Raw genomic sequence first — 24149 nt, forward strand, 5'->3', positions numbered from 1 at the left:
CAGGTCTCTAGCTACAAAGGAGATCTCTGCTGACGAGAGATCTCCAATGTAGCTGGGGACCTGATAGGTTAGCCCAAGTCTTTTTGTGTAATTAAACTTGTTGCTAGTGGATGCTATGGTTGTGTCTCCCCATCGCTCTTCATGTTCTGCCGTAATGTTTGCTTCTCACCAACACGCTCTCCACCTTTTTGCACTTCTGTTAAACATACTTGAAAACGTAAAAGTCTAACAGCTTTTCTTGTTCTCTGCAATGATGGTGCGAGTGAACACACGAGAGTGATGCTTTTATTCCAGGTTATTATTGGTAAAAGAAAAGCCATGATTAGTTAAAGGGAAGTTGGTCTATATGTCTCGTGGAGGGTAGCTTTGTGTTACTCTAAATTCTTTTTTTGCTGGAAGTGCAATGCTTCATTTACATCATTACCGCACAGAACCACTCAACAGCAGCAACAGGGCATATAAGTGAAACATAGAGTTAAGCTGCAAAATGTTGTTAGATCCAGTACGCTACACCAAAATGTGCTCTACATTAACTATGCGAAACTTTTGGCAAACATACCAAGAACTGCTTTTACACGCCTTGGGTCCAGGGCATCTTTTGGTTCCTGCCCCTTCCCATTGTTGGCGGGCTTTCCAAAGAGACTCTTTTTCTTCAATTCTTCTTCCGTGAAGAGCACCCTCAATAGCGCACGTGCAAAACGGCATGCTGAGCCTCTGTAGGTTTGTTCTAGACGTGCGAGGGTGGATTCTGGAACCATGACACCGTCCCCCAAGTCAACCTGATGAAGGTAGGGGAACAAGAAAAGATAACTTTGCACACGTTTGTAAAAGGTAACAACAGTGCACAGTGTGCATACACAGCAGTTGAGGTACTGATCATGACCAGGGGCTAGATAGAAAGTAGCACTTTTAATTGGATGCTGAACAGTGAACACTGATACAAGACTATGTACAGGCTGCGCTGTATTTTTGGCAATAGAACACTTCACAGACAGAGCAATAAAAGTAAGTCGGGCAGTATTCTTCTGCTACCATCAGGCGTGACATGAAGGTATCACCTGTTTGTAACTCAGCCTCGGGTTACCTTTTACCATTCTTTTCATGACGTGTTCCATTTCCAAAAATAAAGATCACACTGTCAATGAGAGTAGGAGACAACAAGCTAGCTGGTGGTATGACGTAGCATGAGAGCAAATGAACTGTGAGCAGAAGAAAAACAATGGTACACCAGCACATAAACGTTTACCTGCATCAGGAGATCACCGCAGGACAAAGCTAAACACAAGAGTGAAATATCGGGGTACTTGGATGGGAGACATTCTCAAGGGAATCATCACGAAACTAACACACACAGGACAGATGCACCTGTGCATATGTACTCGTGTCTGCAAACGCAATATCGCAAATTCGTTTGGCAATGGGCAAAATAATTAAATAAATCGCCCATGTAAATAGAAGTAACACAGCCCCCTCTTCCGCAACCTCACTTCGGTGAAGGTGTTGGACTTACTGAGCTGAGCTGATGCACAAAGCAGAATAAACATATAAAAAATAGAAAGATAGAAATGAATGTGCCATCAAGAACTGTCCACTGCGCTACACAGAGACAGTGATAAATGGAAATTCGGAGGCTACCTGTGTGGTGCCGGAGTTACAAACAGGTGCAACGTCGAAAGTAGCACCTGCACCATTCCACGCCATGTGATCCACAGGTGCTGCTTAACCTCCCCTCTCCCCCAGATTTCGACGGGTATCTGTTCTTCTGTGCGTGTGACTTCGTCTGTGAGGAAACCCCATGTCCTCAGATGACAAAATGCACAGTGTTGGCGGAATGTCTCACAGAAATTTGGCTACCTCTTCCAAACCACCATTGCTTTATCCAGTTACCATTGCTGCTGTGACCAAACTAATGCATGGATCATATGGTCTCATTTGCTGGCTGGAAGTCCATTTTGTCATATTTCACATACCTTAGTCTCCGAACGACAAGTTACTGATTCACGAATTATGACAGATATTTGGGAATTCTCTTAAACTTTAAACTTTGAATTTCTTCATATTTATAACCAAATTTCATCTGCATAATTTTTGGTAAACTGTGTATGTACAGATCAATGAACAAAAGCTTCAAATATCAAGCAGCATGGGAACTTTTACAACTACGTACTAGTTTCTTTTTTTTTTAACACAGCCTTTCGATGTGAGGAGGTCACAGTGGATGTGTGATCAAGGCTTTGTTTTATGTGTTGCCTTTTCAGGATGTCTTCCAACCTTTACTGTACAAATTCCTTTTCCATGTTCTCTGACAATTTTGGGGGCTTGTTCCTGACATGGGCACGGCATTCTAGTCAGGATTAATTTGTCAGATCTTGCCAGGTTTTAATACATGATGCCCGTTTCATGGCATTGCTTTTTACAACCTGAGAAGGAGCCTACACAAGTTTTCCGAGAAATCAGGGGTGTGTTCTTTTGCGATTGCACAAGAAGTCTGTGACCACATAAACCTGCCCAGTTCATCTGTAACTTGCACACGTGATGTCTATCTGCATCCACACCCATCAGCATGACAACTTACGATTACACTCGCAAAAACTCTGCTGGTGTTGCAGGTGATTCACATTTACCAAAAATTATTCTCACAGTGATGCAAATGGTCGCCTCTTTCACTTTTCATGCAATGTGAGTCATCAATATCAGTCGTGAGAGTAATGACAGCAGGTTCATCACAAGCCACTGAAGTATTACGTCTCAAAATTGGCTACCAAAGAATAATCTTCAGCAAAACTTTCATTCAGGAAGCTAAAGAAGACATGAATTCATAATGTGCAGATAATTCAGGGATACAGGCGATATTCAACACGGCAGGCTGCGGCATGGGTGGTACAGACGCTCCTGCAATTCATCACTTTGGGTGCGGATTTGGACAGGGCGTACGCAAGTTGTGGATGCAGGTATATGCAGGTATATGTAGTAGCCACCTTATTCTGACAGATCCTTATAAGAAGGCCATTCCCATACCAAGAACAGGGCTCCTCCACAGGTATGACTGACAAGTGTAGCTTGCACACGACAGCAACCTAGGCTTATGACTGTGATCAAAGTATATGTAAATGTAATGTTTGGTGCATTTCACAGAATAACCAGTTATGCACACAAATCTAGATAAAAGACTTGGTTGCAGGGTACCCTACCTGCACGCCCCAGTTTTTGTACAAACTGCTAATTTCTGTGATTTTTTGCTGCAAATGCTGCTCAATATTTCAAGCTGAGTTTTTTTGTGTGTATGTGTGTGTTTGGTTCTTGATCAGTTCAGATATTATTTACAAATATTATGAAGAAGATATTTATTTACTGTTTTAAGGAAATTTCAAAATGTTATTTGCAAATCACGCGTATATCGCTTCAGGTTCGCCGATCAAGGTGTGCAAAGCGCGACACAATGGACTCCGAGCTGTCAAATGAGGCGATTCCCGACACAATCCACGCATTGTTTGGGTCACAGCACGTTAACAAAGTGATGGTGGTTTGCAACGGATGACCGTACTTTGGCCATGCGTCTTTTAGACTAACACTGGACTAATAAGGAATCAGTAAAGAAATCCTCAATGAAATACTGGGGAAGGGACAAGCAGGGGAATGGGACAAGCAGCACCTTTGATCACTTGGTGTGGAACAGCCCACTTGTTTGTAAGTACCAGAGATGGCCTCCAACTTGCGTTTACTGCTCACACTGTCGTATGCCCTGATCAGTTTTTAATGACACACCCTGTATATACAGTGTCTTTTTCATTGCAAGCATAGCACTACCTAAAAAGGGCAATATAAGGCTGGAGGTTATCTTTTAGGTGCAACTTGAGCTAGAAACAGGTCTGACACAAATAGCACAAATTGTAGCGACCATTTTGCTTTGGGTGCTCTGTTTGTGGAACACTGGTTCCAACAAGAACGACACCCTGTATAGATTACATATGCAACAGTAACGGATGTGCTCAATGCCATTCTGCTTCCAGACCGCCATCTGGTCCTGGTAATTTTCGTTCATTTTAACTGAACTAAAATAAAATTTCTTTAATTGAATTTAATAAAAAATTTCAAAATTTCCAAAGCAACTATGATTTTCTGTGTGAAGCTGAAAAAGCATATCAAATTTTGGCAAATTTACTGTGCACTTTTCTGCAGAGCATCGGAAATAACATACAGACAGGGTACCCAGTGAGATACTGTCCCTTTTTAAGTAAAAAACTAGTTAATAAGCGTGTCTATCAAACTTTACTCTTTTTTAGGTTTTTCCTGACAATTTTCACAGAATTCACTGGCTATCACGGTTTTGTTCGACACGGCCAGAGAGATTTGGGCCTGGACCGCTTCCTGAAGCACAGGGCCCAGCCGAGCCCTAGGCTGGAGGGCTACGGCCCACTCTTTTGCAACTACACGTGTTGTCGGTGCCTTACATGCCTTAGACTGTGCACTTATGACACCCGTCCCCGCTTTCATAGCAATAGTAGTGGGCACGTTGGACCAATAAAAGTTCAGGCCAACCCCAAATTTGGCAGAAGCATATGGCCCGCACAAACCTGGCCACCTAGCCTGTGTCAATCTCTGCCATCCATAACGTTGTTTTACGTCCAAGGCCACTAAGCAAACTAACCATTCACGGAAAATGTGAATCTGACACTGAGTCCCACAAACTGGGATATTGCATCAAATCCGCATTAGTAAACTTCCCTACCTTTCGAGGCATTTTGATATTTTCCTTGACAGTTCCCCAACTTTCACTGCCATGTTCAACCCCCATGACAACTTCCTATCTTCCAGGTTGGTTGACACAACTGTCATCATCATTACATAATATAATGAAAACAGTTATATAACATAATTAGGACGTAGCCTGCTAACATAATTATGGAGATACACCGATGAAACCTAGCACAGTAGGTGACAAAAATGTTTGTGAATGTCATCGAACTGGTTGTCAAATTTTGACATTTTCTCAGTGGACACCCTGTAGAAGGCAAGTATTTTTTGGCTTCTCCCTTCCAATGCTGTGCAACACCACCTTGAAAACAAGCGACAAAAGGGGGAAGCAGCGTCGCAGCTTCTTTACAGCAAGGAAAGGCGTCCAATTTTCCTACTACCATCATTAGGCAATTTCTTCCTCCTCAGGGGATGTTTCATGCACAGTTTTTGACATGAAGAAACAGCATTTTTCCTCTTTCAATAGGTTTTGTTAGCCATTTTTTTCGGAAGCAATGAAGGGTGAAATAGGACAAACATATCGTGTTTCAGTCTTGACCAGAAGAATATGAGGCTGTTACTGTTTCTGAGGCGACAAAATGCTGTTGAGCACATTCTTAATCATTGTGGAGACACTTGTAAATGTTTTACAGTTTGGTTGGGACACCTTGAACAGAGATGCAATTTACATACTGTTGTGCTGTGATAATCTCCAGCCTCTACCAGATATCATGGGCTTTGAAGTCCATGCTTTTTCTCTCTTACCTTAGTTTTGTCAGCTGCTGAGCAGCCACTGCCCTAAAAGTGACTTCAAGCCATCGACAAAATTATCACACGTGATCACCTTAAATACGCCATGAAAGAACTCAGCTGGGTTGGTGACCGCAAGTTTGCTTCACGTTCAGTGCTTAGCTATGTATAACATACAACCATGACCTTCCTCATGTTATTTTGTTTATAACAAATTTTGAAGTAAACTACCCCACTCCACTAAATATGCTGGCACATTACACTCTCAACACGAAATGAGTGATCCCAACACCAGCACTGGGCAGTGTGCTTAGGTAAGTTTGGTGAAGTTTAGAAAGAAGTTCCCAGATATTTTCATTTGACTAGCCACTGGGTATCAAGCGATGCACATGTCCTCTAAAATGTCACTAGCATGCACCTAAGCACCTATTTGCCTATGTTTACCATGGTAGGCTCGCGTGTGGTGCTCTCTCCTGGGCTTTTTATGTTCCTCACGATACGCTTCAGTGTTCTCACTGTTCTTTGTAAGTCTGAAAATTAAGCAGTTGTTATGCAGGGCCTGCACATATCATCATGCACTCATGACCACTGTTAGCATAGGGCTATAAAAAGCAGGAATCGCTCAGTGGGTGTGGGCTAGTTAATGGGCATCGCTTTGGTTAAACAAGACCTGGATGCTCACACTTGCAGAAAAGGATAAATTGCAGTAATAGATCCAGGTAGGACAACACAGAAGTCACGGCAACAAAGGAAGAATGTCCCCAATGTTTTCACCAATTCCCACAGCCTTTCCCACATGACATCATGGATATCATTTTGTGTTCAAATGAATAAATGACATCGTGCCACTACATGCTATTGCCACGCAACAGTTTCAAAGGACAACTGGAGAACACACAAAACAATGCACAGCTTTCCCTCTTTCTCTGCACGTGCCAGAAGATGCCAGAAGCTTCAAGAGCCATTGCCTGCTTTTTTGTTGATGCTTGTGTTGCTTCTGGAATTTTCAGCTCAGTGTTTAAAAGCATGTGAGCTCCCAGCCAGAGCATTCTTTTGTTTCAGTTCGCTTCAGAGAGCTACTGTTTTAGTGCCCTGCAGCTAAGCAACTCAATAAACAGTGCAGGTTTCCCCACAAGCTCGACTATGTCAATGGTGTAGACCAGAACATAGCGCTGCTTCCTGTTTCCTCCTCACTCCCTCTATTATCCTGGCAAAACAAAAATGATAGCCAAGAACTCGACAGCAATACATTTGGCAGGAGTGATGATGTTAGGATGCAATTTTAGGGAACGGTGGGAAACAATTGATTCAGATATCTGACAAGCAACTTACAATCAGAATATGCAGAGGTGAGGAGCACTTGTGGTTACAAACCGTTTTCGACATCTGGGTATACTTGAATTTCAACCATTGGAAAATACTGTGTTCCTTAATGTCCCTGCTGCTTCTCGACATGTGGCTAGCCAATCCTACCACCCCTAACTCCGAGATATTGTTGTTTGATTTAAACAAATACACTGTAATAAAACGCTGCTTTGAAGTCAACAACCGTGGTTGGTTTGACCTCCAACCCCGTGGTGGAACGGCTGTATTCGTATGTGACGAAGGAACGGAGCGATCAGTAAATCGGGGAACGAACATATGTTTATTGCGCGAGCTGCACCTCCTCTTTTATACGTCACACTCCCCCCCCCCCCCTCCAAGAGAAAAGCGAGTAGGGGAATGGTAGAGGCGTAGTTTACTAACGTGGACGATGTCGGTTAGCCGCCCAAGAGGTAAGATGGAGCGGTCGATTTCATAATTAACAGGTGAAATCTTGCGAAGTATGGTGTAGGGTCCTTCCATGGCAGGAGCGAGCTTCCCACGGTTGGGGTGCCACGGGGTCTCATAGAGTACGGCGTCTCCCGGGGAGAAATCAGCAGGAAGAAATTTTCGGTCGTAGATTACTTTGTTTTTCTGATGGTAGGCAAGAGAATTGCGCACCGCTTGCCTACGGGCTTCGGCGAGGGACGGGATGTTGTCAGAGATGTGAAGATCGTACGAACGAACGCCGTGCATTAAATATGACGGAGAAAAACGGGTGACTTCGTGCGGGGTGCGGTTGTATTCAGCGACTACTTGCATAAAGAGCTGGTGCCAAGGGATCCTGGGTTGTTCATGAATTTTGCACTTGAGTCGGTTGACGATAGTTTGATTCGTGCGCTCATTGAGGCCATTGCACTGGGGTGACCGGTCGATGTGAATAATTGATGGACGTTCCGATTTTTCAGGAACCGCTTGAAGGTGTTTGCGAGAAACCCGGGGCCTCGGTCGGAGAGAAATCGGCGAGGGGTGGCAGTCGCAAAAACTTCTCGAAGACAAGAGATGTACGCGTCGGCCGTCTCATGCTTCTGCGCAAATGTCCAGGCGTATCGTGTGGCATGGTCAACGACCAAGTGAATAAACCGTTTGGTAGAACCGTATCCAGCGAATCCCCCGATGGTATCCATTGCAATGAGGTCGAAGGGTTCCTCCACTGGTGGCAGAGCTTCCAAGAGTCCAAATTTCTTCAGTTTCGACTTTTTGCATCGCAGACAGATATCACAATGACGAATGAAGTTGGAAACATCGTTGGTGATGTCAGGCCAGTAGTACTGGGGAGATATACGACCGAGAGTTTTTCGCACGCCAATATGCCCAAAGTCGTGGTGAGCTTTCTGGAGAAGTGCCTCGCGAAGCGAAGGTGCGACGCAGATCTTGCGTAGGCCGCGTTTTCGTACTACGGGGACACCGTTTTGCAAGGTATACGCACCGTCAGGTAGGTCACAGGAGGCGTTTTGGAGCTCCAGAGTGGAGAGTAGGCTGATCACTGGTGATCGGGATAAGGCGTCTGCCTCGACGTTGGCCGAACCCGGCTGATGTTTGAAGGTGACCTCGTACATGGACAGCTTAAGAGACCACCGAAAAAGACGCCCTGTAGGACGCTTGATGGTCTTCAACCAGTGGAGCGCCGCGTGGTCTGTGGGCACTGTGAAGTGGCTGCCGTGCAAGTAGCAGTGCCACTTGTCAACAGCGTCAACGATGGCTAAGCATTCTAGTTCAGTAGCACTGTAATTCGTTTCGTGTTTCAAGAGTTTGCGAGAATGGTAGGCTATCGGATGGTCATTTCCGTCATCGCCTATTTGCTTCAGTACCGCACCAACGCCGGTGAGAGAGGCATCACAGAAAAGGGTACAAGGTTTGGATGGGTCAAATATGTGAAGCACCGGGGCTTCCGTGAGTCGGGCCTTCAGAGCTGCAAATGCGGCATGGCATTCAGGTGACCAGTGCCACTGGGTGTCCTTCTTGAGGAGTTCCGTGACGGGAAGACATGTGTCGCTGAAATGATCGATGTACTGTTTGTAGACATTGACAGTGCCCAGAAAACGTTGCAAATCCTTGTCGCACTGTGGAGCTGGGAATTTGCGTACGGCATCGATGTTGGATTGTTTAGGTGATAGTGTACCATTGCAAATTGTGTGGCCGAGGTAATCGATGCGAGTGCGCGCAAACTGGCACTTCTGAAGTTTCAATTTGACGTTTTCAGCTTGCAGTGCTGCTAACAGACTATCAAGGCTGGTGAGGTGTTCTTCAAACGTAGGCGCGTGGACGACTATGTCGTCAAAATAGCTGACAACGTTGCGAAGGTGGTGTTTGGCAATGATGTTCCTGATGGCTCTCTGGAAGGTTGCCGGAGCATTCTTCAGACCGAATGGCATGACAAGCCATTCATAGTGACCCGTGGGTGTGACAAACGCGGTCTTATGAATGTCATCTGGTCGCATAGGAACATGCCAATATCCGGACGTAATGTCCAATGCGCTGTAGTAGCGTGAGGGCCCAAGAGAGTCAAGCACATCGTCAATGCGGGGTATGGGCTGGTAGTCAGGCACTGTTACGGCGTTGAGTTTCCTGTAATCAATACACATTCGAGTACGGCCTTCACCTTTCTTTTCCGCCAGTATAACGGGAGCTGCATACGGAGACAAGGATGGTCGTATAAAGCCTTGGTGAAGGAGTGACTCCACCTGTGTGTCGATCTGCGCTCTGTCTGTCTGCGAGGTTCGGTACGGTGATCTGTGAATCGGGATTTCGCTCGTGAGCGTGATAGAGTGCTGCTCAGTGCCGATGGACCCAATGTCAGTTTGAGACTTGGAGAAGATAGAATCGTATTTCCGAAGGAGCGCATCAAGTAGATGTTGTTGCGCTATCGGCAAAGAGTCGTCTTTGATGCAACTATCACTGGAGCGTGGTGTATCTTGAGGGGGTGACTCGTGCTTGAGCGTTCGGGTTGACAGGTCAAGGGAAAGGTTGAAGTCTGAAGCGTAGTCGAGGCCAAGAAGGAATTCCGCCGTCATACCACGGAGGACATGGACTTCGACTTCCCGTGCGGTATCGCCAATTTGTAAATGAATTTGGACGCGACCCAAGGTTTGTGTGGGAGATGTAACCTGTTGAACTGCGATGCTGGGATTCCTGAGGAGTTGAAGTTCGAGTCTCTTGTAAATGTGTTCACTGATGCAAGAAATTGTGGCTCCCGTATCCAGAAATGCAGTAACAGGATTCCCATTAATGAATGCGTTGAAATGAATTACTGAAACCTTGGATCGCTGTCCCCGTTTCCCTGGTCAGGGCCGAGGGCAGAGACCGACGGTCGGTTAGGGCAGGCGTTGTGCCAGTGAAACTGCTGGGGGAGCCCAATGGACGCGCAGTGCCTGCATTCGGTCTTAGGAATGTTGGGGTGCATTTGAACGGTGTCAGCAGCTGGGACGTACTTTCGGGGTTGCGATTGGCTGTAAGTGCTTCGCGACTTCTGACGACTTAAAGCAACATCGATTTTCTGGGCGGCTCGAAACCAATCCGTGGAAGATTTAATGTCCAATCCTGCGAAGGCAAGCTCATAGTCTGGTAGAAGACCGTCTGTCAGACCAGAAACTACGTGAGCGGCCGTGAGTCCTGCGGAGTCGCCGAGCCTTCGTTTTTCTTCATAATATGACTCGATCGACTGGTCCCTGCACTGTCGATAACGTATAAAAGAGGAGGTGCAGCTCCTCTTTTATACGTCACACGTACATGTTGTTCCATGCGGTCTTTAGTACTTCTCAGTTGGTGGCTACCAAATTCTACCATTCTTTATTCCGTTATATCAAGTGTTGCCAACTGGAAACCAGAAAAAAAAAAAAAAACTGAGTGGATCATGCAATTTAAGTTCAAAGGAGGGTCACGGTCTTGGAGAGCCCATGGTTGAGATGGGGAGGAAGCTTCTCGTGTGTCTAGTGAGGTTGCTTCCGTCTTACAGCGAGGGGGAAAGGCTGGTGTCAGAGGTTATAGGCGTCCCCTCCCTCTCTCTGGCTACACTGACACCATCGAAAACGTTCTGCTGTGTGGGTCAGCGTAACCTGCACTGATGGGTTCTCTCGACACCAAGCTCACACTGCCGCACTACACTAAGCCTCATGAAACAGCCAGTGGAGTTCACCATATAGGGTTCTTCATTTTCGGGTTTTATGCTTTTTCAAATTCTGGAGGGAAAAATCAGGTGCTATTTACGCCCAGGAATTTTGAGAGAAATCGGACGCTCTTTGATATGTCACTGTGGAATTTTCAGGTGAAACGAAAGGTATAGGAAACAAGCCACTGCTGTGACACAGGGTCGAGAAAGGAGAAACAGGAATCTTTATATTTCTGCTCCTGACTGGGGCAGTAAATGACCGCGGTATTCAAACACTTGCCCGAGCTCCACAAAAGCTTGTCTTTGACTCCTGCAGGAGGGAATCATAAATGGAGGACAAATAGGTTGTCACAAATAGCTCTCTTTGCTGCTATTATGATTAATTTTTCCAATGGTTTACCGAGAACGACAAGTTTAAGAACCGCAAGGATTGTAGGTAGATATAGTGTTTTACCCGAATTCTTGAATATTTGTGCGGGAGGAACTATCATGAAAAATCGGTTTAACCCAAAAACGGAGAACCCTAACCATATACAAAGGACATGTTTACAGATGACAAAACAAACAAACAAACAAACAAAAAACTAGAATCAAATTAAAGAAAAGGAACAACTGTGGTTCAGTCTGCAGCACAGTGGCAAGACCAGTACGCAGAGGTGGGCGTTTGTCCTCACGACCCTCGCCCTCACCTCAATTTTCTGGGAAAAAGATTTTTCTCACCTCACCCGAAATTTTTTAAAAATATTTTCCTCGCCTCAATTTTTTTTAAAGACCTCATCAGAAAAATTGGCCCTCACCTCAAATATCATGAGGTGAGGAAACCCTCACCCTCGCACGCCCTCGTGAGGGTGCTCACCTGTGGCAGTACGTCATCCCTCAGGAAAATTTTTCTTAATTTTAACGAAAAACACATTTGATACTTTCTGGTATGCTTTAGACAAATGCTCGGCCTACGAATTTTGCGCATTAAAGTGATTTTGTTAAAAACACCTCCTTTGTACATTTTTATTTCCATAACAAAATGAGGTCCAGATGCCAAGTTATTTCCTTGAACTAGCCACTAGTACTAGACTAGTCGTCAAATAGTAAAGTCTAGTAGATGCTCACCACCAAAGTAAAAATAGCCAGTGAAATCCAGTTTGCGGATACACTGTTTAATTCCTGAGGTTACAATGAACTGACTTTTGCGGCACCAGTTTTCGCGCCCACACTGGGGCAACAAGAGCCATGACTTTGCTCAGCCATAAACGTAAATTTCCTGCACCAGAATGCAACAAGCTGTAATGCTCGATGAGCTCTCAGTGAGTAGCAGCTGGCCCTAGATGGTATGATTGTTTTCTGGATACATGACGTTCAGTGGAACCTGGTGTCTAGACAGCGTAAGAGCAGAAAATACTCCATTGTGAGGCATCTTGAGTGACCTAGGAGCACCCCACTTTTTCATCCAGAAAGAAAAGACAAGGTCAAGCAGGACCTTGATGTTTTCGTGTAATATTGCCCACCTACTTTCTATGATGGGCTCTCTTAATTTTGGACTTCAACCCTCTAGTGGTGGAATGCTTCATAATTTAAACAAGCCTTATCAATCCCACAGATGGAACAAATATTCGTGTCCAAATTTAATGGTTCAGCAACATGACCAGGCCTACTGTTATGGGATAAGGGACGTAGGAAGCTCACTGTTTAACATAATTTCCTCCCCACAGGAATCTTTACTCAGCCCTATTCCCTCCCATACTGTATTGAAGCGACTTATGGCGGAAAACAAATCGTGACAGATGAGATAATGGCCACCAGAGCAGAGCTTTGCCAGCCTATCTAGTGCAGAGACCACATTGAAATCAGAAAGGAAGCATTACCTATCACGTCTTGCTGCTCCGCAACCTTCCGTTCAAGGTCTACGTTCCGTTTCTGCAGCTCCTTTACTTGGTCAACGTGGTTGCAGCAGTTGACCTGCTGTCAATGAGTTCGACTAATATAAGTTCCAATTTATAAATAACACTATATTGGACATATTTGATTCTATGTGTATCTGGCGACACAAGGTTGATTCACTTATTGCGTTTAATGGAACGGATACTTACGTTTTATGAAAGTCAACCCTTTGTCAGTACGCACTTGCTTTAATTCAAAGTTATAACACACCTGTGATGCCTGGGTCGATGCTCGCGCTGCCAACCTGTTTCGACGCCGCTCCATTTTTGATAGTTCTCCTGCAAAGCACCGTATTTAATTCAGTTACTGTTAGTGTTGATCCGGTACTATCCAGTTTTCGAATCACACAGGACAGACGCCTACGCTACGTTCAGACAGAAACATACGAATAATTACAACAACTGTATTACACCAGTTCAACTTCTTCAATCAACAAATGCTCACCTGCAGCTATAATATAGGCTTCTGCTGGGGGTTCCTTGTCCTTCCAAGTTACCATGAATGTGCGTCCCGCAAGCGTCTCCACTACAGTCGGATCAGTCATAATTTCTGTTGCCGTCGCGACATCGGTGATCTTTCTTGTGGGGTGTACGTCCCACGCCTCAGCCGTTGCCCATTTGACGAGAATGTGGCTCATTTGTGTTACGACAGACTAAACTGATCAATGATTAAAAGTGGCCCAGACGCCCAAGAGAAGTACAAAGCGCGGGAAGTCCAGACGTGGATTCTTAAATGGCTTGGCTTGTCTCGCGATACTGGCGATACTATCTGGGGGTGGAGGGGGAGGAAATGTCCCAAGCAGCACAAAGGACTGGGATTCGGCTGGGAACGTAACGGGGATGATGGGTTCGAGGTGGCCGATATCGCCGTCACGAGCCCGACTGCTTCCCGACTATGTGAGGGGGAAGAATTGAGGGAGAGGGAAACTACATAAAATTATTTCCCGATAGATCCCCGTTCGTGTCCCGGTCAGAATTCTTTCCCGATAGATTCCCGTTTGCGTCCCGGCCAGGATTCTTTCCCGATGGATCCCCGTTAACGTCCCGATCTGCTGTGGTGTACTGGCTAAGTATTTCTTCCCGCTCGTCTCCCGATGTTTATGCAGATTCGGTAACACGTGATCGGATGGTACAGCTCGAGACAAAGTTTCTGAAACACGGGTTTTCTGTATTGGACTTTTCCCAGCCACCTTTGGGAAATGCTTGTTGAGCAGAATCCTTGGGGATTCTGTTCAACAAGTGTTCCCCTTAGGCCGCAGGGGAGGCGTAGAGAAGTGAAATACAAAACACCCGTGTTTCAGAAACTTTTGTCCCAAGCTGTACGAGACAGTGAAGCATCCCTTCAGGAAGGAATTTGGCTGTCTGGTATGAGGTAACTCTTTCAAACATTGGGCTGCAGTTCACTTCATGTGTTGTGTTGTGTTGTGTTGTATGACGGAAAACATGCACACGCAGCACCCTGAACAGAAGTATTAATGGAGCCTCACTGCAAAGCACGCAAGTACAAGATACTCGGGAAGAGTCGGCCACGCCCGAACGAAACGACCGAATCTCCCGAATCGAAAAACTCACGTGAAACGAAACGAAGAGAGCTTTAGCAAGTCGAACTGATCGGACGAAAACCGCTGCACCGAAACCCGCAAAGACTACGCTGGAGCTCCCTGCATTTGGGCTACCGCGACTGCCATCGCCATCATCTTTGTTTTGGTTGTCATTGCTGGGTGCAAATGGCCGGCGTGTGTGTTCTTAATGTTTCTGAGCAACAAGTTTTGCAAAGTTTGGTTCGGAGGGAGTATGGAACGCCGTTTTGTGGTCAACGTGGCCAGAGTGCCTCAAAAGTACTCCTGCCGCATTCTGGTCACTGTTATAAATGTGAATCCCTGCCACCATCAGCAGCTTTTAAGTAGATTCATGGCACATGAGGAACCTGCGATGTACACCATCGCACACAGTCAAGAAAAATGTAGCATTTAACCTTGCTTTCCTTCATTATAACAAACAAAAAAAAAGAAAGAAAGAAAGAACACTAGAGAAAGGGTCGGCAAAACAGTGAGTGTTTTGTTGTTTTTGATTCTATTGATCTCTCACTGTCAGGTTGCACTGCCGATCTGTTCACAATCATAACTAACTAATACCTTAGCTTTGGCCAATCTCATGTTGCAATTTTGCTTCAAACACAACATTCAGGGATTCTTATGAAAACAGCAGCATTTCTGAAAGATCCTGGAACGGCCACAATCTCAAGAGGTAGTACGATTCTACCCGTCGTCATATTTCGTCCGCCAAGCCATTGCGCGGAGATGTTGGCTCCATGCCCATTTCAACACAGGCTCACCCGCGCTCGCTCGCGCGTCGTCGCTTGTCTTCCATGCCACCAGCCAGCGCTGCGCGCTGCCTGTCGCGCATGCGCTGTTCTTGTTGGCTTCGCTTTGGCTGCTGTAACGGTCGTTTCTCGTCGCCGCGTGTAGTTCGCGTAATTGCGAGCGTTCCAGCAAGTCTAAAGCGTTTTAGAGGCTTTGTATTGTTGTTCTCACCTGGTGCTGTCGTTCTTGCAACCCGTCTGATATTGCAACTGTCTGTAAGTGGAAGCGTTTCTTCTAACCGCGAGCAAACCAGTCGGTCTCGTTTGACATGTCAAAGAGTGAAGACGCTACCTTGCATGTGAAGCCAAATCGTTCTTCGCCTTCAGGATTATTGCCGTTTCAGGTGTGTAATTAATATAACTCTGAAGTAATATGTTCGACTGCGCCATGCATTCTCATTGTTCGTTTTACTCTATTTGCAGGGATCTGCGCAACGACAGGGAGATAGAACGCCAAGTGAAGTCGACTGTGTACTTTGTGCAGACGGTATGTCATATGTCTCTACACTGCTCTACATATAGGTGTCCTGCCATCGTATTTTCTGGAACGATATTTCTTGCAGGTTCAGCGTGTATGACGCAGCGGCCTTCAGCAAGAGAAACTCAAGCACCGTGTTCAAATGCAGTGGGGACTCTTGCTGGCCATGACAACGCTTAGAAGTGCTTTTTCGGAAGAAGGACAAGTTGGACCGGAAATGAGGACCTAGGTGTGCTCTTTTGCGCTGTTGTTCACCGTTCGATCATTACCAGTTTTTGTGCCCCCGTGAGTTCAACGCTTAGGTATGTTGATGATAAATGGATATGCGTTAAAAGGTACGTACTCCGGAGTGGTGAATTGTTCTGGTGAAGTGATTCGTTGCTGCTATCTCCTGTTTCGTGAGGGTTCTTGTCGGTACTCATATACCGCAGGCATGAGGGGCTTTCTTTGCAGAACATTTCAGTAAACCAAGACTGCAGCATTTTCAAGATTGCCATAACCAGCATCAATGCAGCTCTCATGTCAACATCAGCATCAAGACAGCTCTGATGTGAGCATCAGCCAGCGCAGCTCTGATGTTAACATCATCAGAGCAGCTGTGATGTTAACATCAGACCTGATGTCGCTTTTTTTTTTCAATAGGGATGCTTCTCCTTGACCATGTTTTTTTTTTGCTTATTGACGTTTTTGTGAAGGAACGCTGAATATGCGCACACCATTGACTGTCAGCTCTAGTCCCGGTCAGCTGTCATTTTTTACAGTTTTCGTTGTAGTAATTGCTAGTCATTTGCACCAAAGGCGCTGGATGCAGGGTTCGCCGAATGGACCCAGTTTAAAAAAACCCACCCGGTTTTTTTTGGGTCCACCCGGGCTGAAAAACCCAATAAAGCCCACACGCGGGTGAAATAAAGAAACAAATGAAAAAAAAGAAAAGAAGGAAAAGAGACGACTGCTTCGGAGGTTACTTTACCGTAAATTCTACAGCGGCAAACAATTATTTCTTCCAGAAACATGAAAAATAGGCGGAGGACGGCTGTTGCGTGTCATATGCAGCAGTTCGAAAAAAAAAATCCCAGCACCCGAAGAACCCACCGGAAAAACCCGAAAAAACCCACTGGGGCGGGTTTTTTTAAAAAAACCCGGGTTTTTTCGAACCCTGGCTGGATGTGAACTATTTTCTCTTTCCTGGACTTGCATTTCTCCCAGTCGTTGGCTTTGTCATTTTTTCATAATTTAAATTTTCTCTTGGTAACTCTTGAGTTTCGTAATCCCTACGCTGTGCATTTTACCATTTTTGATAAAGCTCATTCCACGTACCGTGCACATACTATTTTGTGCTGAAGTGCAGCAATTGTTTCGTTACGTCTAATGTTACATGCCATTCATTTTTGTGTCTGGGCAGTACTGAAGCGTGAGCAGATAGGCAGACTGCCTATTACTGCATAACTTCGTTTTCTTTGAGGCACCACCACTTGGACAGGCAGACCGCCTCTTGCTGTATACTTTTTCTTTCTTTTGAGACACTGTTGACGTGCGAGTGGTTACGCAGGCAGGCTGCATATTACTGTATACCATTTCCCACCATGCAGCAATTTTACCGTTACGTCTAATATTAATGCTACAAGCCGTTCATTTCTTCCAGGGCCATTGCCGAAGTGCAAGTGGTTAGGCAGACTGCCTACTACTGCATACCTTTTTTGTTTCCTTTCAGAGACCACCTCTTACTGTGTACGTTCCCCCCCCCTTTTGAGACACCATTGAAGGGCCAGTGGTTACGCAGGCAGGCTGGATATTACGGTAGACCATTTCCACCCTTTTCTTTTCAGGCTACATTGGCAATGACAGTAGTTATGCGGACATGCTGCATATTTCTGTATACCCCTCTTTTTTTGTTTTTCATTTCAGACACAATTGGCATGCATTGGATGATGCAGGCAGACTGCTTAGTGTACACCACTCGTCGTTTAGTCTATTGAGGTGCTCCAAGTGTTGTGTCAGTCTATTTCCTCTCCGAAAATAAAATGTTGGGCTCTACACACACTGTTTACACTCAAAATTATTGTAATTATTAAAAATAAGCATATTAATGCCAAAATATGCATGGGGGGGGGTAAATATGCATGGGGGGAGCCCCTGCCAGCATTATCGGGGATCCGCCGGGGACCTGCTGGGACCGAATACTTGCTGCCGATGTCGGTCCTTAATCATCCCGGTGTTGCAAACTGGAGGAAGGACCGGTATCGGCTGGTGGCATGCCCCCGACTTTGTAGGATTCTTTCCCGATGCTGGACCGGCTTCGCCCCGGTCCTTTGTGCTGCTTGGGGTTTTAATGGTTTCAGTCATCCCTGGACGAAAAAAAAACATATGCAAAGTATGTCTGTAGAAATTATTATTACTACCAGTACTTCTCGGTGCTGTCGATGACCGTGACCTAACATCTCATGACCATCCCGACCCCGACTGCGCAGCTTTCGCTTTCGTCTGCTTTGCTATCGCGCCTGTCGCGTCTGCAGACGAGTTCGTTTGTTGTTTCAAAATGTATGCATTATCTGCGACGTGGTAATGTGGTTTAGATAGTACGAATGATATGCCGGCGTCCCTTTGCCCCTGTTAACTATGACGAAAAGATATCGACAATGGTTGTTCGACGACAATGTTCCGAAACCACGCACGACGAAGTTCAGGTACGAAAGAAGCGCCAGGATGTCGTCGCTTTCCTCGGAGCTTGAGCATGCACCACCGACTGGTGACGAAGGACCGAGCGAAGCTCCCGGTGAGGGTGGCAGCGAAACATCAGGTGACGAGGATCCGCAATCAGTGTGGGAAAGTGGACAGGTGGACTGCGGAGCAGGAAGCAGCATGGACGACACAAATATAGTGAGTACGACGTGCTTCCGTTTGTTATTTCTCTTCTTCTTCTTCAGGGGTAGGGTGTGAGATGTGTTGTTTTCGTTACTTTTGTACGGAGTCGCACACACCGTACGTCAACACAGTGCTAGGGGGAGCGGTCTTAAGGAAATTTCGTGCTTTGCGGCACAGCATCATCCAGGAGATAGGGTTTTTGCGTAGGGAACACAGCCGTATGGGGGAGGGGTCCGTACCCCTGCCCCCTCAATTCCAAACTTCAGCATGGGGTTCAACTGGTCCACCCCAGCAAGCACCTGCCTTTTGTCCACGCGGACACCCTTTGGGAAAATATCCTGGATCGGCCCTTGGTAACTACTTACATTTCAAAGAAAAGTATACCCAACCGAAATTTAGTTACTCTTTCTCTGAAAGTAGAGTGAAAGTATCAGTGAAAGTAAGATGCTTTCAAAAATGAACTGAGCTATAGCTACAGTCAATTTCTAAAAATAGTAAGTTAAGTTATATCGCTGCACGAGTCAACCTCTTTAGGCCCGTTTCCAGCTAAAGCGTCTCGTGTCTGGCACGTGTATGGCCCGAGCCTAAATAGTTCCTTAAGGTTGAAGTCCAACCCTTCTGGCCCAGCCTGGGCATGACAGTTTTCAACTTTTCAGTCTGAGCTACACATTCAGCTACAATTTCAGCCACAAAAGAGGCAGACCTTACAAGGGCACGCACTGCCAAGTCTGAGCCCAGCACAGGCCCACTGAATTCAGCCTTCACCCATGGCCCGGCCTGCCTGAAAATCGCGGTTTCATCTATTTTGGGTCACAGAACGAGGAACAGGAGTCGAACACAAAAAGAGATTTTCCCCATTACACACACATGTAGCACCCACGAAACTCTGAGAACCTACACTAGGCTTCTCTGGTCATGACCCTTCAGGGGTTGCTATTGTCAGACTTAACCTGTTGATGCACTTGTGGCTTGCTCGTTAAGCTAGGCTGATCTCTTTGGCCAGTCACAAGAGCAGTTTGGGTTTTCTGGATACATACGTTATATTTAACAAGCCAGTTAACGAGTATGAAACTAGTCAAAGTCACTGATAGATTACTTGTAATTCAACCAATACTGCATGATAAGAATGTCTAACAAAACCTTGTTGACATGTGAACCACTTGGCACATATTCAAAAAGACCAGACAGTAGAGTACAGAGTAAGAATGTTTTCACTCTCGTTTACAGGGCGCACATAGAAGTGATACCCCCAAACAACAAGAGGGCTCTCTTGAATGGGCAAATATTACAGAGAGCTCTTCCGCTGACACAAGTGATGACGACAGTGCTTCCATGACAGAAGATGTTGCGAAAACAGAACTGGTAAGCAGTGTGATTCAGCCTTTGCTGTGTGCTTGTTGTCCTCTGATAACAACTGTTTCAAAGAAGACTCTTAGAACAATGAGAATGACTCTGATAGCCTTAAGGGACAGTGTCGTTGTCGTTGTTTCCGGAGCTCCTCTCTAATTACGTTCACAGGCAAAAGGGATTCGTGGTCGTACTGGTCTCTTCTAAAAAAAAATAATTATAATCATTGAACTTTGAAGAAATACACACACTAGTGTGTGTATGACTGTTGCCTTCGCTTTACAACATCATTCGGATTGAACAAAGGCATGCCTTCTCCAAAGATGATTATGACTATTTCTTTTACAGGATGAGCCGCTTTACCCTGGATCACGGATCACAAGAGGAGAAAGCTTGGTCCTGATTTTGGCACACAGCCTTCGCCACGGCGCAACAAAGGAGGCGACAGAAAGTGTCTTAAAGCCTCTTGAAGCCCACCTGCCTGAGCATGCTGCATTACCAACATCCAAGTACCTTTTTTTCAAAGAGTTTTTGTCCAGCCATCAAACGATGTCTTATCACTTTTACTGTCCAAAGTGCCTTGAATACCTTGGTAGCAGGGAGGAGGAACCACTTCGCTGCAACACATGCTCTGTGGAGTTTGACATGAACACGCTGACTAAGGAGTTCAGCTATTTTCTTTCTTTTGATATTGGTGAGCAAGTGAAAGAAAAGCTTTCAGCCCCTGAGCTTGATTTTAAGCAGTTGTCCATGTCTCTTGCTTTTGACGTGGGCGAAATCACAACAAGCAAAGGCTATCACGACTTACCAACTTGTGACAATGACTTATCAGTAACCTGGAATACAGATGGTGTACCCCTGTACGAGTCCTCAGGCTACAGTATATGGCCACTGTTGCTACAGATCAACGAACTGCCCCACACACTCCGCACAAAACACATGCTCCTGGCAGGGCTATAGTTCGGACCAAAGAAGCCAGTCATGAATACCTTCCTAAAGCCTTTCGTTCATCAAATGAACATCTTATCAAGTACTGGGATTGTTTGCGTAGACTCTCAGGGAAATTCAAATACAATTCGCATCTTTCCTGGTCCATGTGCCGTAGCCAGAGCCATGGTCATGAACATGAACCAGTTTAATGGTTCACATGGCTGTGGCTGGAGTGTCCACGGAGGTGAAGTTGTGCCAAAGGGGCATGGCCATGTGCGTGTGTACCCCATTGTGTCACCCCAACCTAGTGCTAGAACGCACCAGTCCTTTCTGGACTGTGCTTCTGATGCTGAGGAGTCTGGAGAGCCTACATGGGGCATAAAGGGTCAGAACATACTGTTTTTGTTGACGTTCTTTTCATTTCCAGCAAGTTTTGTCGTTGACTACATGCATGCTGCTTGCTGTGGCTTTGTACGGCAAACAACATGCATGTGGTTTGACACCAGAACAGCCTTTTCCTATAGCATTGGGTCTCTTGTCAGTGAAGTTGACAGACGGCTTCACGATGTACGTCCCGTGTGGGAAATCGCACGACTGCCTCGGTCATTAACATTACGTAGGTATTGGAAAGCCTCAGAGTGGCAGCACTGGCTTTTATTTTATTCACCCATAGTTCTGCGTGGGCTACTTCCACATGCCCATTATGATAATTGGATTCAGTTTGTGGGACTTATGCACTTCTTTCTGTCAGACACTATCCCAACAGAAAAGTTGAGACAAGCTCGTAAGGACATGATCTCTTTTTTAAAACGGTATCAGGAGCTTTATGGAAAAGAACAAATGACCTACAACTCACATCTTTTGCTGCATCTTCCCGATTCTGTGCAGACATGGGGGCCCCTTTGGAACTATTCAGCATACGGTTTTGAAAGCATGAATGGGCAGCTTGTGCGCTTTGTAAATGGGACACGTTACGCACAGTGGCAGGTAATTGAAAAGTTTTCGTATCTTTCTGCACTCCCATTGCTTTGGGACAAATGTGCACACTTTGAAAGCAAAGACTCCAAGCAGGAACTAATGCAGTACTTTCTAAAGGGCTATCATCTAAGAAGACATGCAATCAGTATTGGAGGTGTCGTCCTATATGGAAAGGGTAAAACTGAGAGTCAAGGAATGTCATACAAAAAAGTTCGCATTAGTGGGCTAACATACTGTGTGCAGTCCCTGGACAAGTCACGACGCCATAATTCTTACATACGCATTTCTGGCAGCTTTGGGATCATCACCAAGATAACAGCAGTGTGCAGCCTGCGGCATAGTCAGTGTACCTGTGCCAAACAGATCGTATTTCAAGTTACGAGGCTTGCCACAGCACGTTCTTTCCTTGATTGTTTCTGTGGAACGTTGGTATACGAAGTTGTGCACACTGATGAGGTGCTAGACATGGGAAGCGACCATGTAGAAAAGTGCATTGTCCTACAGCATTCACCAAAAATCTTGCTGTGCCCTATCAAGCGTGCATCTATTTTTTCAGCAAGCAAGAGCAGCATTCAGGGACACCCCCTCTGAAACCCGGCTTGACCTGATAGCAGAGGACTACGCAAGGAAGCTAAGTTTACAGGGTGGTGCGTGAGTACGTGAGGAGGAACAGATCTGGACAGGGAGGACAAGGGAGGACAAGGCCTTTCACACAGAGGAGGACATATCTGAGGCGAACAATTCCCGTTTCGCGCCCCGACCTGATAACAACACCGATAACACGCCCGGGAGCATTCGCCTAAGATAAAGAATAAGACGTGATGTATAACTGTGGGAACGAGCATGAGACTTTCCAGATATCGGGAGATTGCCGGATGAAATTGGCAGGTTGGCGCCTGTGATAGCCTTCTGGACGACAAATTCACTAAATGCGAGTTCTAAGAGTGCAGCAAGGACAGCAGCTACGGTCCGCAGACGATACACAGACTACGTAATTTTATGATGATACCATCAGTATGAAATTGGTATCAAGAGTTATTACGAGCTAAAATAGAGGAAACTGACAAATTGGTGCCAGTGAGTGCCTCTTGGGCGACGATTTGGCAAAATGTCTGAAGTATATAGATTGGGCTGGTTGGTGTAAATCCACAAGCGACCAAAGAACAAACACGAAACAACAATAGAGCGACTTGTGTCTGATCTTGTCTCCTGTTTGTTCTTTGGTCGCTTGAAAATGAATGATTTGACCAAACGCTACTTCGCGGGCTCTGGCAAGGGAATCAGGTATGGGCCGCGGACTCATAGCTATTAAGCATGGATACACAGACTACGTAATTAAGTGATGACATCTTCGATATCACGTTTATATCCAGAATTATTACTAAATGAAATGGAAGATACGGACAGTTTGGCGTCTGCGAGTGCTGTGGCGATGCGAGTGGCAATAGTTTGATCAAACGCGACTTCTTAGGACCAGATATTTTGGAGCAGAACTAAATACCAGATTTGGAGATAACACTAAACAAGTGCTACGCGCCCTCGAGTACATTATTTATTTGTCGCTTAAGATGAAGTAATGCTTAGATCAGGGCAAGCAGGGCTCTCACACACGCGGGCCGCATGTGCATGGCTTGCAGTCAGCTATTCTGTGTCCCGAAGGCTCTTGACCACTAAATAGAATAAAGCTGCCCCCCCCTCCACACACAGACGCACACCAATAATGAAGAAGTGGGAATGAAACCAGGTTTTCAGGCATTGTTTTTACCCTTGCTCGATGTAGTGTTGCTCCTGTCGACGTTAGGAAGGACATTCACATTCGAGCAGTTCTTGTGACTCATGAACCTCAGCTAGTAGTTATAGCGATTAGCGATCTGGTCTGAACGTGCATTTTGATAAGCTACACTGTAAGTAATATGATAATTGAGAAGTTATAGTGGAGACAAGTGCAGAGAATGACATCATCTTAATTATTACACTAAGTTTATGGGCTTACAGCATAGCAGCAGCCTCTCCGGATATCATGCGCGAAAAACTGTATACTGAGCACAGAGAGGCGCAGTGAAAAAATAGAAAGAAAAAATAGATGGAGTAGTTATGTTGGAGGGTCATTGTGTGAATATTTTTAATTATTTCTCTTTCCCTGATTTCCTTTTTCTTTTTCACGTTGAAAATGCAAGCAAAATCAGCAATACAGTGTGTAAACCGACAATTTCAGTGCTCCTGGACGTTGGGATAATCGTTCGTGAAGAACTATGTACGAAGAACTTGCAACGCCTTTCAAATTTTCAATGTCTAATTTGGAAA

General features: G+C 45.5%; 2 long non-coding RNA genes across 5 annotated transcripts; one reads left to right on the forward strand and one right to left on the reverse strand.

Annotated features, from left to right (window-relative positions):
* Positions 1 to 12876: 12876 nt before the first annotated feature.
* On the reverse strand, positions 12877 to 13465 carry LOC135387129 (uncharacterized). 2 transcript variants are annotated; one of them, XR_010420879.1, is made up of 3 exons: positions 13334 to 13465; positions 13100 to 13167; positions 12877 to 12910 (listed from the first exon to the last, which is right to left on the reverse strand). It is a non-coding gene; the product is annotated as an uncharacterized LOC135387129 (long non-coding RNA). The 2 variants fall into 2 exon arrangements; XR_010420878.1 differs by having other exon boundaries at positions 12887 to 12907.
* A 255-nt stretch (positions 13466 to 13720) lies between these two features.
* LOC135388494 (uncharacterized) lies at positions 13721 to 17764 on the forward strand. 3 transcript variants are annotated; one of them, XR_010421423.1, is made up of 5 exons: positions 13721 to 15594; positions 15674 to 15737; positions 15814 to 15957; positions 17440 to 17525; positions 17634 to 17764. It is a non-coding gene; the product is annotated as an uncharacterized LOC135388494 (long non-coding RNA). The 3 variants fall into 3 exon arrangements; XR_010421422.1 differs by having other exon boundaries at positions 13727 to 15594; positions 17440 to 17764; XR_010421421.1 differs by lacking the exons at positions 17440 to 17525; positions 17634 to 17764 and having other exon boundaries at positions 13730 to 15594; positions 15814 to 16066.
* Positions 17765 to 24149: the final 6385 nt, after the last annotated feature.

The sequence above is a fragment of the Ornithodoros turicata genome, chromosome 3 (assembly GCF_037126465.1).
Source record: "Ornithodoros turicata isolate Travis chromosome 3, ASM3712646v1, whole genome shotgun sequence".
Lineage (NCBI taxonomy): Eukaryota > Metazoa > Arthropoda > Arachnida > Ixodida > Argasidae > Ornithodoros > Ornithodoros turicata.